The 14290-nt window shown below is 42.9% G+C and overlaps 1 protein-coding gene across 5 annotated transcripts in view; it reads right to left on the bottom strand.

Moving 5' to 3' along the window:
• The window catches only part of UBAP1 (ubiquitin associated protein 1), a 78450-nt gene extending 64865 nt beyond the window's left edge, over window positions 1-13585 (bottom strand). For 4 of the 5 annotated variants that reach the window (XM_011980037.1, XM_011980038.1, XM_011980036.1 and 1 more), the window contains exon 1: window positions 13350-13585. The gene's annotated coding sequence lies outside the window, so the exon portion shown is untranslated. The remainder of the gene's footprint in view (window positions 1-13349) is intronic. The other variant, XM_011980039.1, reaches the window with a different exon arrangement.
• Window positions 13586-14290: the final 705 nt, after the last annotated feature.

Genomic DNA, 14290 nt, shown 5'->3' with positions numbered 1-14290 from the left:
AAAAAAAAAAAAAAAAAAAAAGTTTTTTTGTTTTTTTGTTTTTTTTTTTGAGACGGAGTCTCCACCTCCCGGGTTCACGTCATTCTCCTGCCTCAGCCTCCTGAGTAGCTGGGACTACAGGCGCCTGCCACCACGCCCGGCTAGTTTTTTTGTATTTTTTTAGTAGAGATGGGGTTTCACGATGTTACCCAGGATGATCTCGATCTCCTGACCTCGTGATCCGCCCGTCTCGGCCTCCCAAAGTGCTAGGATTACAGGCTTGAGCCACCGCGCCCGGCTATTTTCTTTTTATACATCTCTGTATTCTAACTTCTCAAAACAGTTATTACATATTCTTAGCAATATAATTTTTAGCCCTCAAAATGAATAAAAAATGAAACAAATAAACCTAACTGTACATAAAATTAGTAAAATGACCAGAGGATATAATTATTTGAAGTGACTTTAGAACTCAGTACTCTAAGTGTATACATCGGTAAAATATATTTGCAGTGTTATGACATATATTGGTTTTCATCCACTGTTCCTGGTTCATAATTCCCACAGCCCTAGTTACAGTCTTCTGATAGAATATTGGGTGTGTTAGGTCTCAGGGGCAGGTCTCAGGAAACAAAACCTCTTCCTCTGCCCTACTTTCACCTGCCCCAAGAAAGGACTATAATATCTCCTCACCTTTCTCACTGCGGGTCTTAACACCCACCCCAGCGAGGGGACTGCCCTACACCCTGAGAGAAGGCATGCTGACATCATGAAGCTTCTACAAAAGCCCAAGAGGACTGGGTTCAGAGAGCTTCTGGAGAGCTGAACACCTGGAGGTTCCTGGATGGTGGCACCCAAGAAGGGTAGAGAAGCTCCACACCTCTTCCCCCATACCTTGCTCTATGCTTCCCTTCATCGATATCCTTTGTAAGATCCTTCAGAATAAACAAATAAATTTCAGTGTTTCCCTGAGTTCTGTGAGATGCTCCAGCAAATTAACTAAACCCAAAGAGGAGATTGTGGGAACACCAACATGAAGACAGCGGGTCATAACATCCAGGGCCCCAGACAGGAAACTGGTGTCCAGGGGTGTGCGGGCAGTCTTGAAGACTGAGCCCCCAACCTGAATTGAATTGGAGAACACCCAGCTGGTGTCCACTGCTTGGTGCACAGGGGAAAAACCCCCACACTTTTAGTCACAGATGTGTTCTATGTTGATTATTGTTGTGGTGGTGTGAGAGTGGAGGAAGAATGTGGTCTGAGAGTTTCCCCTACACAATATTTTTATTTTATTATTTTATTTTTTGAGACAGAGTCTTACTCTGTCACCCAGGCTGGAGCACGGTGGCGTGACCTCAGCTCACTGCAACCTCCACCTCCTGGGTTCAAGCGATCCTCCTGTCTCAGCCTCCTGAGTAACTGGGATTACAGGTGCATACCAACATGCCTGGCTAATTTTTTGTATTTTTAGTAGAGAGATGGGGTTTTGCCATATTGGCCAGGCTGTTCTCAAACTCCTGACCTCAAGTGATCTGCCTGCCTCGCCTCCCAAAGTTCTGGGAATTACAGATGTGGGCCACTGCGCCTGGCCCTCTCTTACACACTATTTTAAGAACATAAAGAACAGCAAAGATTTTAGATTGTACTTATTAGCTATAATGGCAGTATTACTATTTTAAAACCCTTTTTACATGAGTTCAATATAGAAAATAAGTAATTATAGTTGTAAAGAACTAATATTTTTATATAAAAGAGGAAAGGCAAAATATTTAAAGTCCTATAATTCTAAAATCTAAATTACAAATATATTCATTTGCAGGGGCTAAAAGTTAAACAAATAATAAACATCATTATGAACTTGTGATTTAAAAAAAATACATTAGCCAGGCTTAGTGGCTCATGCCTATAATCCCAGCACTTTGGGAAGCCAAGGTGGGATGATCGCTTGAGGCCAGGAGTTTGAGACCAAACTGGGCAACATAGCAAGACCCCCACCTCTAAAGAAAATTGAAAAATAAAAGAAGAGTTCAAGGCTGAGAGAGGTTGGTTTTTAAATTGGAAAGATGAACTAGAACTTCAGATTTTTTTTTTTTTTTTTTGAGATGGAGTCTTGTTCTATCACCCAGGATGGAGTGCAGTGGCCTGACCTCAGCTCACTGCAACCTCCACCTCCTGGGTTCAAGTGATTCTCCTGCCTCAGCCTCCTGAGTAGCTGGGATTACAGGCATGTGCCACCACACCTGGCTAATTTTTGTATTTTTAGTAGAGACGGGGTTTCACCATGTTGGTCAGGCTGGTCTCACACTCCTGACCTCATGATCTGCCCGCCTCAGCCTTCAAAGTGCTGGGATTACAGGCGTGAGCTACCACGCCTGGCCTGAACTTTAGATCTTTCAACTCATTGTCCACAGTTCTGCCATTACAATACAAGCTCTCATAGCAAAACACACTATTTAAAAAGTTTATACAGGCCAGGGACCGTGGCTCATGCCTGTAATCCCAGCACTTTAGGAGGCCATGGTGGGAGGATCCCTTGAGGTCAGGAATTAGAGACTAACCTGGGCAACACAGCAAAACCCCATCACTAAAAAAAAATTTTTTAATTAAAAAAAATTAAAATAAAAAAAAAAGTCCAAGGCTGAGAGAGGTTGGTTTTTAAATAGGAAAGCTGAACTAGGACTTTTTTTGTTCGCAAATCCACTTTTACTTTTCATTAGTTTAAATCCTTGAGGGGTACAACATCATGTGAATTCTGTGTCCAATGGTCTTAGCAGGAAGATTCCTTTGGAATTTGGCACGGACCATGTCTGTTTCCACGGGTGCAAATTACCTTTCCACAGATTACTCTGGTTTTGTTTGGTTTGCCACCAGGAGTCACTGTGTTGTTCTTTGCCTTGTATACATAAGCACAAATCTCTTGCCCAAATAGAATTCAGTTTCATCTCAGGCATAAACACCTTGAATTTAAAAACAGTTATGTGCTCTCTTTGATTCTGGAGACTTTTAGCAAACAAAAAATGGCCTTGGACCACAGCCTTCCAGACACATTTGCCTTTTAGAATTCCTATTCCCAACAGGCCTCTAAAAGCTTCAAGATGGTGGAAAAAGTAAACTACAGCTTTCGATCTTTCAACTCACTGTCCAGAGTTCTGCCATTACAATATAATCTCTCATGGCTAAAGACACTATTTTAAAAGTTTACACAGGCCAGGCACAGTGAATCACACCCACAATCCTGGTGCTTTAGGAGGCCACAGTGGGAGGGCTGCTTGAGGCCAGAAATTTCAGACCAGTGAACATACTGAGAATAATAAATAAATATACTCTCAAGCCCACACCAGAGCTACTGACTCAGAATTTACATTTTAATAATACATCCAGGTTATCCATACACACACTAAAACTTTGAGAATCACTGATCTAAAACAGTGCTGTCCAACAGAACTTTCTACACTGATGGAAATATTTTATATCTCCATTGTCAATGTTGGAGACATATCAGACAGGGCAGATATAGAATGTCTCAAATTAGAACTGCACCTAAACATAATTTCTTACACTACTAAATGAAATAAATCTCCATTACCCTAATATATATACTCTTCCACTAAATATAATGCCAATAATATATCCAAAGCAGGCTGGGCACTGTGACTCATGCCTGTAATCCCAACACTTTGGGAGGCTGAGGCAGGTGGATCACTTGAATTTAGGAGTTGGAGACTAGCCTGTGCAACATGATGAAACCCCATCTCTACGAAAAATTTAAAAAATAAATTTAAAAAAGAGCCAGGCATGGTGGCATGAGGCCGCAGTCCCAACTACTCGGGAGGCTAAGGTGGGAGAATCATCTGAACCCGGGAAGTCAAGGGTGCAGTGAGCTGTGACTGCATCACTGTACTCCAGCCTGGGCAACACAGCAAGACCCTGTCTCAAAAAAAAAAAAAAAGAAAAAAAGAAAAGAAAGAAAGGAAAAAAGATTCACTATTAAATTACAAGAACTGCAGGGCATGGTGGCTCAAGTCTGTAATCCCAGCACTTTGGGAGGATGAGGAAGGTGGATCCCCTGAGATGAGGAGTTCGAGACCAGCCTGGCCAACATGGTGAAACCCATCTCCACTAAAAATACAAAAAAATTAGCCAGGCTTGGTGGTGAGGGCCTGTAATCCCAGCTACTCAGGAGGCTGAGGCAGGAGAATCGCTTGAACCTGGGAGGCAGAGGTTGCAGTGAGCCGAGACCGCACAACTGTACTCCAGCCTGGGTGACAGAGCGAGACTCCGTCTCAAAAAATAAATAAACAAATAAATTACAAGAACTAGCTAATATTTCTTCTTTAAGAAAACGGATAGGACAGGACATAAACAATTAAAGACCTTCCATGATTTTTGTTTAAGATTTTAATATAAAGTTTTTTTAACTTTTAAGTTCAGGCGTACATGTGAAGGTTTGTTATATCGGTAAACTTGTGTCATGGGGGTTTCTTGTACAGATTATTTCATCACCCAGGTATTAAGCCCAGTACCCGCTAGTAATTTTTCCTGATCCTCTCCCTCCTATTTTTGCAAAAGTATTTTCAGAAAACAAAAGTTGTTAAGTTTGTTTCCTTTTGCTAGAATATCTCACAAATACAGTAAACCTTTGATGAAAAAATGAAATATTTCTGGCCAGGCACAGTGGTTCATGTCTGTAATCCCAGCACTTTGGGAGCTGAGGTGGGTGGATCACCTGAGGTCGGGAATTCAAGTCCAGCCAGACCAACACGGAGAAGCCCCGTGTCTATTAAAAATACAAAATTAGCCGGGCATGGTGGCGCATGCCTGTAATCCCAGCTACTCAGGAGGCTGAGGCAGGAGAACTGTTGAACCCAGGAGGCGGAGGGTGCAGTGAGCCAAGATTGCACCATTGCACTCCAGCCTGGGCAACAAGAGCAAAATTCCGTCTCAAAAAATAATAATAATAATAATAATTAAATATTTCCAATTTTGAAAGTTCACAAACTACCCCTAAAGTCTGCTCCAACAGTAATTTTTAATTTGGCTGACCATTTGACCTTGAATTCCACCCATGGAGCCAGATCACTTCTCTCATAAGGTGTGCTATAAGACACAATGATCGGCCGAGAGAATCACTTGAACCCTGGAGGCAGAGGTTGCAATGAGTCAAGATCATGTCACACTCCAAGCTAGGCGACAGAGCAAGACTCTGTCTTTAAAATAAAATTTAAAAAAATATATATAATAATCTACTAGAAGAAAGAAATGGGGAAGTTACTGCCCATATCCTTCCCTGTGAAACTACTGAAGGAAATGTTAACACTCCCAAACTATAGAAAGATTTTAGGATTAGGAAGATTCCATTTTTACCAATAAGGCTGCAAACCCCACCTGGGACCAAGACCATGATGATGAGATAAAGCAAAAGACAGGCAAAGCCAGCCTAATCTTTTTTATTATTATTATTTTTTTTTTTTGGAGAGGGAGTTTCTCTCTTGTCGCCCAGGCTGGAGTGCAACGGTGCGATCTTGGCTCACCGAACCTCTACCTCCCGGCTTCAAGCAATTCTCCTGCCTCAGCCTCCTGAGTAGCTGAGATTACAGGAATCCACCACCATGCCTAGCTAGTTTTTGTATTTTAAGTAGAGACAGGGTTTCACCACGTTGGCCAGGCTGGTCTCAAACTCCTGACCTCAGGTGGTCCGCATGTTTCAGCCTCCTAAAGTGCTGGGATTACAGGTGTGAGCCACCACACCCGGCCCAAAATGGCCTAATCTTGAGTCTCCAATAGGTTATTAACGGAGGTTGGGAATAGGCCAGTGGTAGTAACAACAAAAAAGGCAGGGAGTTAAAAGGTAGCTGAAAGTGCCAGGCATGGTGGTTCATGTCTGTAATCCCAGCACTTGGGGAGGCCGAAGCTCAAGAATCACTTGAGGCCAGGCATTTAAGACCAACCTGGGTAGCAGGGCAAGATCCTATTTCTTTAAAAAAAAAAAAAAAAAAAAAAAGCTAAAGACTGAGATTAGCATTCAAATCGTTTAACTTTGTTGCTCAGTTCTATTTACCCATCAAATCTAATAGTAACTAAAAATTTCCTGTTACACTTTTCTGTATTTCATGAGGGACACTTAAAACTATGGTATTTACATAAGTAAGGATTCCCAATGATCTAAGAGCATGCCTTTCATAAATGTCAAAGCTATACTATATATCACTAAACAGTATTTGTAGTGTATTTTTAATCTGGTGGTTGTTTTATATTTCTTTTCTTTTTTTTTTTTAAGTGAACCCAGATTACTCAGGAGATGTTTTATATTTCAGTGTGATCCTTGCCCAGATCAAATATTTGACTCCTTAGAAGAACAATTTCTAAAGTCAAAGTAATCACTAATCTTCTCACGGAAAAAAGAAAACATGTTTTTTAGCAGCTTTAATACACAACATAGAAAAATCAATGCCACCAAGATGTATATATGTATTTATACATATAACTTAAGTCATAAGGGTTTAATGGTAAGTAGGAGACACACAAGTCCAAGGAACTGGACAGTTTCTTTTTTAAAAAAAAAAAAAAAAAAGCAAAAAACATTATTCTAAGATGTTTCCATATCAACTCTTCCACAATCCACAATTATTCTTGATAAGATAGGAGACACACAAGTCCAAGGAACTGAACAGAGTTTAAAAAAAAAGAAAAGCAAAATATGTTCTTCTAAGATGTTTCCGTATCAGCTCTTCCACAATCCACAACTATTCTTGATAAAGCCCAATACTGTAAAAACTAGACATCAAAAAAAATTTGAATATATTTTAGTGAAAGTGCTAACAGCTTAGACTGAGTGACACACTATCAATTGTATATAATACTGTCCAAACAAGAAAGGTCTCATTATCAAATCACATTAACATTTAATAAGATGCACATCTCATTCATAAATCTGTTGGTGTCTCAGTTTTGGACAATGTATGAAACCGACATGTAAAACACAATCCAGCCTCCTTTTAAAACCCTGTGGCCCTACAACTCCAAAGATAACAAGAAAGCAACTTTTAAGAAGTCTGCTTTTGTCATCAAGCAGACACTGGAACTAAACGTCAGATGAGACACCACATTATAGATAGGTATACTACTGTATTTATTAAAACAGCATGCCTGGCAGCAAAGAAGGATTTCCCAAATTTGATACAAGCACAAACCGGCCAGGCGCAGAGGCTCACACCTGTAATCCCAGCACTTTGGGAAGCCATGGCGGGTGGATCACCTGAGGTCAGGAGTTCAAGACCAGCCTGACCAATATGATGAAACCCCGTCTCTACCAAAAATACAGAAATTAGCTGGGCGTGGTGGTGGGTGCCTGTAATCCCAGCTATTCGGGAGGCTGAGACAGGAAAATTGCTTGAACCCGAGAGGCGGAGGCTGCAGTGAGCCAAGATCATGCCATTGCACTCTGGCATGAGCAATAACAGCAAAACTCCGTCTCAAAAAAAAAACAAAAACACACACACACACACAAACCATGAAAGACTGAAAAATTCAGTTCACTAAAATTATGAGCTTTTCTCACCAGAAGACTATGAAGAGATGAAAAGTCAAGTCATAAATTGGGAAAGGATATTTGCAACCTATAAATTAACAAATAATTAGTATCCAGAATATATAAAGAACTCCTAAAAATGAATCAGAAAAAGAGAAACAACCAAAAAAAATATATAGGCAACAAAATTGAATATACACTTCGCAGAAGCACAAATGACCAATGAATATATATGAAAAGATGACCAGGTTCAGGAAATGCTGATAAAAAAACACCATTTCAAACAATTTCAAACCCACCAGATTAGACAAAAAAAAAATTAATTTAAAGTCTGACAATATCAAGTGTTGGGGAGGAAGTGAAGCAGCCAAAACACACACTGCTGGTTCTTGACTCAGTAACCACAAGATTTACAAATACCATGAGCCAATTCAGTGACTCAAACTCTGGAAGTGTTTGGTAAGCATTAAGCAACTGATAATGACCAATCAAGCATTCTGAGAACACATGAGGATTACTGCCAAATACAAATTTTGGCCCTTAATGAACCGGATTCAATCTGACTCAGCAATATAAAAAAGAAACTTTCAGCCATTTATCCAGTTTATCCAGTTTATTTTGTGAAGTACAAAATAATCAGGTATTCATTTCCTCTTAGAATACTGATGACATAATGTGACTAAAATTTTAATGAACCATTTATCATTCCAGTTACACTATTATTTCAATGAAAACAAGCAGTTCACACTGGTATTACTTTAAAACTAGTGCTTATACCTTGTAGGAATTGGAATGGTCCAGTGGCCACCTAAGAGGGGCAAAATGGCATAAAAGAATGCAGCATAGGCATTGAGATTGGACAGATTTCAGTTCAAATTCACTCTACCTAGCTGTAACTTTAGTTAAGTTACACAACCTCTGTGATCCTCAGTTTCCTCGGTACATAAAAAACACGCACATCACAACCTACCTACCTAGTTCAAGTGTGAGAACTGAGTGTTTTTGGGTTTTTTGTTTTTTGTTTTTTTGAGACAGAGACTCATTCTGTCGCCCAGGCTGGAGTGCAGCGGCATGATCTCGGCTCACTGCAACCTCCGCCTCCCAGGTTCAAGCAATTCTCCTGCCTCAGTCTCCCAAGTAGCTGGGATTACAGGCACCTGCCACCACACCCAGCTAATTTTGTATTTTTAGTAGAGACGGGGTTTCACCATGTTGGCCAGGCTGGTCTCGAAATCCTGACCTCAGGTGATCCACCCGCCTGGGCCTCCCGAAGTGCCAAGATGACAGGGATGACTCACAGTGCCCGGCCAAGATTATTTCTTTTGAGGTAGGGTTTTGCTCTGTTGCCCAGGCTGGAGTGCAGGGGCATGATCTCGGCTCACTGTAGCCTCAAGCTCCTGAGCTCAGGTGATCCTCCCACCTCAACCTCCCATGTAGCTGGGACTATAGGCATGAACCACCAACCCCAGCTAATTTTTCTGTAATTTTTGTAGAGATGGGTCTCACTGTGTTGTCCAGGCTGGTCTTGAACTTCTGGGCTCAAGCAATCCGCTCGCCTGGCATTTCCAAAGTGCTGGGACTACAGGCATGAGCCACTGCACCTGGCCAAGTATTTAACAGGGTCGGGTGTGGTGGCTCACGCCTGTAATCCCAGCACTTTGGGAGGCCGAGGTGGGCAGATCACCTGAGGTCAGGAGTTCAAGACCAGCCTGGCCAACATGGTGAAACCCCATCTCTACTAAAAATACAAAAATTAACCAGACATGGTGTCAGGCACCTGTAATCCCAGCTACTAGGGAGGCTGATGCAGGAGAATCACTTGAACTCGGAAGGTGGAGGTTGCAGTGAGCCGAGATCGCACCTTTGCACTCCAACCTGGGGGATAAGAGTGAGACTTCATCTCAAAAAAAAGGATTGGCTGGGCGCAGTGGCTCAGGCCTATACTCCCAGCACTTTGGGAGGCCGAGGCGGGTGGATCACGAGGTCAAGAGATCAAGACCATTCTGGCCAACATGGTGAAACCCTGTCTCTACTAAAAATACAAAAATTAGCCGGACGCGGTGGTGCGCCGTCTGTAGTCCCAGCTACTTGGCAGGCTGAGGCAGGAGAACCGCTTGAACCCAGGAGGTGGAGGTTGCAGTGAGCCGAGATTGTGTCACTGCATTCCAGCCTGGCGACAAAGCGAGACTCTGTCTAAAAAAAAAAAGGAAAAAAAGTGTTTAACAATCCTGGCTCATTAGTATATACCTAGTGTCAGCATCCTTTCCTCTGTGAATCTTGCCACTTTCAACTAAAATTTCTAAAACCTGAAATTGTTACTCTCAATTCATAGGAAAATATTAGTTACCTTCAAGTTATTTTCTAATGTTACAGGACACTGTATGTTACATGTTGGAAGAGCACTACTCTGCTTGCTTCTTTTTTCTAATTGAACATACTTTTCCTATAAGAAATTCTGGGCCGGGAGCAGTATCTCACACCTGTAATCCCAGCACTCTGGGAGGCCAAAGCGGGTGGATCACCTGAGTTGGGGAGTCCAAGACCAGCCTGACCAACATGGAGAAACCCTGTCTCTACTAAAAACACAAAATTAGCCACGCGTGGTGGCACATGCCTGTAATTCTAGCTACTCACGAGGCTGGGGCAGGAGAATCACTTAAACTTGGGAGGTGGCAGTTGCAGTGAGCTGAGATGGCGCCATTGCACTCCAACCTGGACAACAAGAGCGAAGAAGCTCCGTTTCAAAACAGAAAAAATAAATTCTGAAAAATCCTATTGTTTCCTTAGAAATCTGGAAAAGAGGATGGATTTTCATTTGTTTTGGTATAGAAGCAGAGATTCCCATTCTGTGTGGGAAACTAAACCCAGGTGATTTCTAAGCTTCTTTTCAGTTTGAGGTGTTTTTTTTTTTAATTGTTAGAAAAAAAGTTTATTTAATGTTTTCAGGCACTCTGTATTACCTTTTGCATTTCTTGAGAAAGACTGTCTAAAAAAAACCCACCTGATTGATGATTAATAAATATTTTTAATGAATCTGTAAGAAAAAAGATTACTCTTAATCTACATTTGAAAAATCTCAATACATTCAATAATATAATTAAAGAACAGGAAAAACTTGTAATATTGGCATTTACACCCAGGGCTCATGATATTTCAATTATAATACTGAAAATATTCGGTAAAAATTTTGGACACTGAATTAAACATCAGGGATCTAGCTGGGCGCGGTGGCTCACACCTGTAATCACAGCACTTTGGGAGGCCAAAGCGGGTAGGTCATTTGAGGTCAGGAGTTCGAGACCAGCCTGGGCAACGTTGTGAAACCCCATCGCTACTAAAACTATAAAAATTAGCTGGGCGTGGTGGTGGCTGCCTGTAATCCCAGCTACTTGGGAGGCAGAGGCAGGAGAATCGCTTGAACCTGGGAAATAGAGGTTGCAGTGAGCTGAGATCACGCCACAGCACTCCAGCCTGGGCAACAGTGCAAGGCTCAGTCTCAAAAAAATAAATAAATAAATAAATAAACAAACAAACAAACATCAGGGATCCTTAAATACCATAGTTAAAAGACATGCAAGATAATGTGACATTTGCCAGTCAAAAATACGTGCACTAGCAGCTCATGCCTCCCAGCAGTTTGGGAGGCTGCGGTAGGAGGATCATTTGAGCTCAGGAGTTCAAAATCAGACTGGGCAACATAAGGAGACCCCAACTCTACAAAAAAAAATTTTTTCATTAAAAAATACACTAACAATCATTGATGAGACTTGTCTACAGATCTATTGTTATCTTTTCAGAATACTGTTAGTCTTCTTCAAAATCAAAGTGAAAAAATCTTTCAGATACACAGAAGAAATGCCATGATTAGGAAATCAGTCTTAAACACTAAACTAAAGAGAAATTGAAGAAGTTTTTATATTTACAGAGTTTAATTTTTTTTTCCTTTGCCTTCTTTAAAACAAACAAACAAACAAAAAAACCACACAGGCCAGGCGCCTGTAATCCCAGCACTTTGGGAGGCCAAGGCCGGAGGATCATTTGAGGTCAGAAGTTCGAGACCAGCCTGACCAACATGGTGAAACCCCATCTCTACTAAAATACAAAAATTAGCCAGCCATAGTGACAAGTGTCTATAAGCTCAGCTACTCGGGAGGCTGAAGCAAGACAGTCACTTGAACCCAGGAGGCAGAGGTTGCAGTGAGCCAAGATCGCGCCACTGCACTCCAGCCTGGGCAACAGACTGAGACTCCCTCTGGAAAACAATAAAAAGAAACAAACAAAAAAGAAGTTTTTTTTCCAATGAGGTCCTAGCAGGTTAGCAAAGTTAACTGCTGTGCAATGACAGCGATGGTCACTGACTAAAGAAACATTAAGTTTCACATCTCCATAATAATAATGATTGTTATTAATGCAACACACAGTAGGTATTCAATAAACACAATGAATAGAACTAGAAACAAAAATTTAATAAAATATCACTTACAGTAAGTTAATGCGGACAATGTAATTATTTTAAGACTTGAGACATTTCACATTCTTTGCCATAATACGGAATTTTTTTTTTTTTGAGTCGGAGTCTCACGTTGTTGTCCAGGCTGGAGTGCAAATGACTCCATCTCTGCTCACTGCAACCTCCGCCTCCCAGGTTCAAGCCATTCTCCTGCCTCGGCCACCAGAGTAGCTGGGATTACAGGCGCCTGCCACCACGCCCGGCTGGCTTTTTGTATTTTTAGGAGAGACGGAGTTTCATCAAGTTGGTCAGGCTGGTCTTGAACTCCTGACCTCGTGATCCGCCCGCCTAGGCCTCCCAAAGTGCTGGGATTTCAGGCGTGAGCCACAGCGCCCGGCCAATACGGAAACTTTTAGTTTAACTAGGTTGGGACATTAACTAGAAAGAACTATCACTAAAGACTAAGTATCTTCTTTTTCCCCACCATCAAATCTGATAAAATTAAAAAGGAAAACATCCACCATATCTAATCAAATTCTGAAATGCTAATAACTGAAAAGACAAAGCACTAACGAGTAAAGTTAGAATAGAATATATGTAATACTTAACCAAATTACCAAATCTGGTTTCGCAACACTGCATGGTGACAAAAAAGTATCAATATTTTATTTCAGTTTAACATAAAACGTATTTTTATGCCCAACCACACTTTTAACACGCTAGTCTGGAAACACAGTTGGCAACAAAGGTCAAAGATCACTGATATAGCTCAAATAAATGAACCTGACGTTCCACAAGAAAGACTGGGGCGGTTCCTGAGGCCCAGGTGGACTGTATAGGTAAGCCTCCACCCAAGAAACAAAAAAGGCGGATAAACATACCTGGAGAAGACCAGACAAAGCCAAAGATATCCCCAAAAATCACTCAACTCTGGTCTAGTCTCCACCCTTTCTCCCCAGTCTCACTGCCTCAGGGAGAACTAAATCTACACCGCACGTTCCCAGCTCACCCTAAACTCCCCACCACTCACCTTCTTTACTAAAACCTGGGTTCCCCTCCCTGACATCCTCTAGTTCCCACCGAGCTCTCAATCCAGCCCGACATAAGTCTACTATGCCTGTCTTCCAGTAGGGTATTAGTCTCCTTAATCCGAACTCATTTTCCCGCATCCCGTTTACCCTCCGCCCCTTCAACTCCGGTCCCCTCACTCCGACCCTTCTCCCAGAATCCTCCCCAAATCGCGGGTCTCCGGCCACTTTTCCCTCCCACCTCCTAGCTCCGGCGCCTTTCACCTCGCTCGGCCCCCCAGCCCGTTTCCTAGTCTCCCAGAACCGGCCCCCCTCCCCCAACTCCGCCCCTCTTCCCCCTCCCCCAGAGGGAGGCCCCTCTCACCTGAATGCCGCTGCTGCCGCCGTCCCAGAAGCCGAAAGGTGCTGGCACCGGCCGGCCTCCGAGGCTCGGTCCCCGCTGAGCTCCCGACGGCCCCTACGGAGAGCGAACGCCACCACCTCCAACTCTGCCCGCTCCGGGCCAGGCCGTCACCGTAGCCACCGCCAGTGCCGCAGCCGCCATGTTGAAGTCCTACTTCCCTCCTCCTTCCCCTCACCGCCCCACCCCTTTGGGCGTCTGACGTCATGGCGCCGCGCTCCACACGCCCGGACCAATGGGAGGAGCCGACGGTGACGTAACTAATCTCCCTTCTAGCGAGGAGCTACTCCGGCAACCTGGAGCATTGCAATTAGAATGAGTAAACCTTGCTGACCTAAGGGCAAGGGGGAAAGGAGGGGGTCACTAAGAGTGTAAGACTTGGATTTGGCGAGGCGGCCAAAGCGGGAAACCCAAGAGCCTTGAATCGCGAAGGGATGCCCAAAGAGTTAGCAGCGAGTCCTACTTGTGAATTAAGACGTCTAGCTTCTGTTCAGGGTCAGCGACCTGATACAACTCATACGCCTTCTGGGCCTCACTTTTCCCATGTATTGAGGACTAAGTTGAAAGGTGACCTCTAGGCCGTGCGCAGTGGCTCACGCCTGTAATTCCAGCACTTTGAGAGGCCAAGGCAGGAGGATAGCTTGAGCCTGGGACGTCGAGGCTGCGGTAGCTGTGATCGCGCCACTGCATTCCAGGAGAGCAACGGAGCGCGACTCTGTATCAAAAGAAAAAAAAAGAAAGTTGACCTCTGACTCTTCCTTCAGTTCTGACATTCTATGGGTTTAAACCAGGTAATCCAATCCCAAGCCTTCACTACCTTCTGTGGGGGTTGTTGTTGTTGTTTCTGTTCGTGGTGTTTTTTGTTTTTTTGAAACAGGGTCTCGTTCTGTCGCCTAGGCTGGAGT

The sequence above is a fragment of the Mandrillus leucophaeus genome, unplaced genomic scaffold (assembly GCF_000951045.1).
Source record: "Mandrillus leucophaeus isolate KB7577 unplaced genomic scaffold, Mleu.le_1.0 Scaffold208, whole genome shotgun sequence".
NCBI lineage: Eukaryota > Metazoa > Chordata > Mammalia > Primates > Cercopithecidae > Mandrillus > Mandrillus leucophaeus.
The sequence above is the reverse complement of the archived record's forward strand: the minus strand, read 5'-3'. Positions and strand labels throughout refer to the sequence as shown.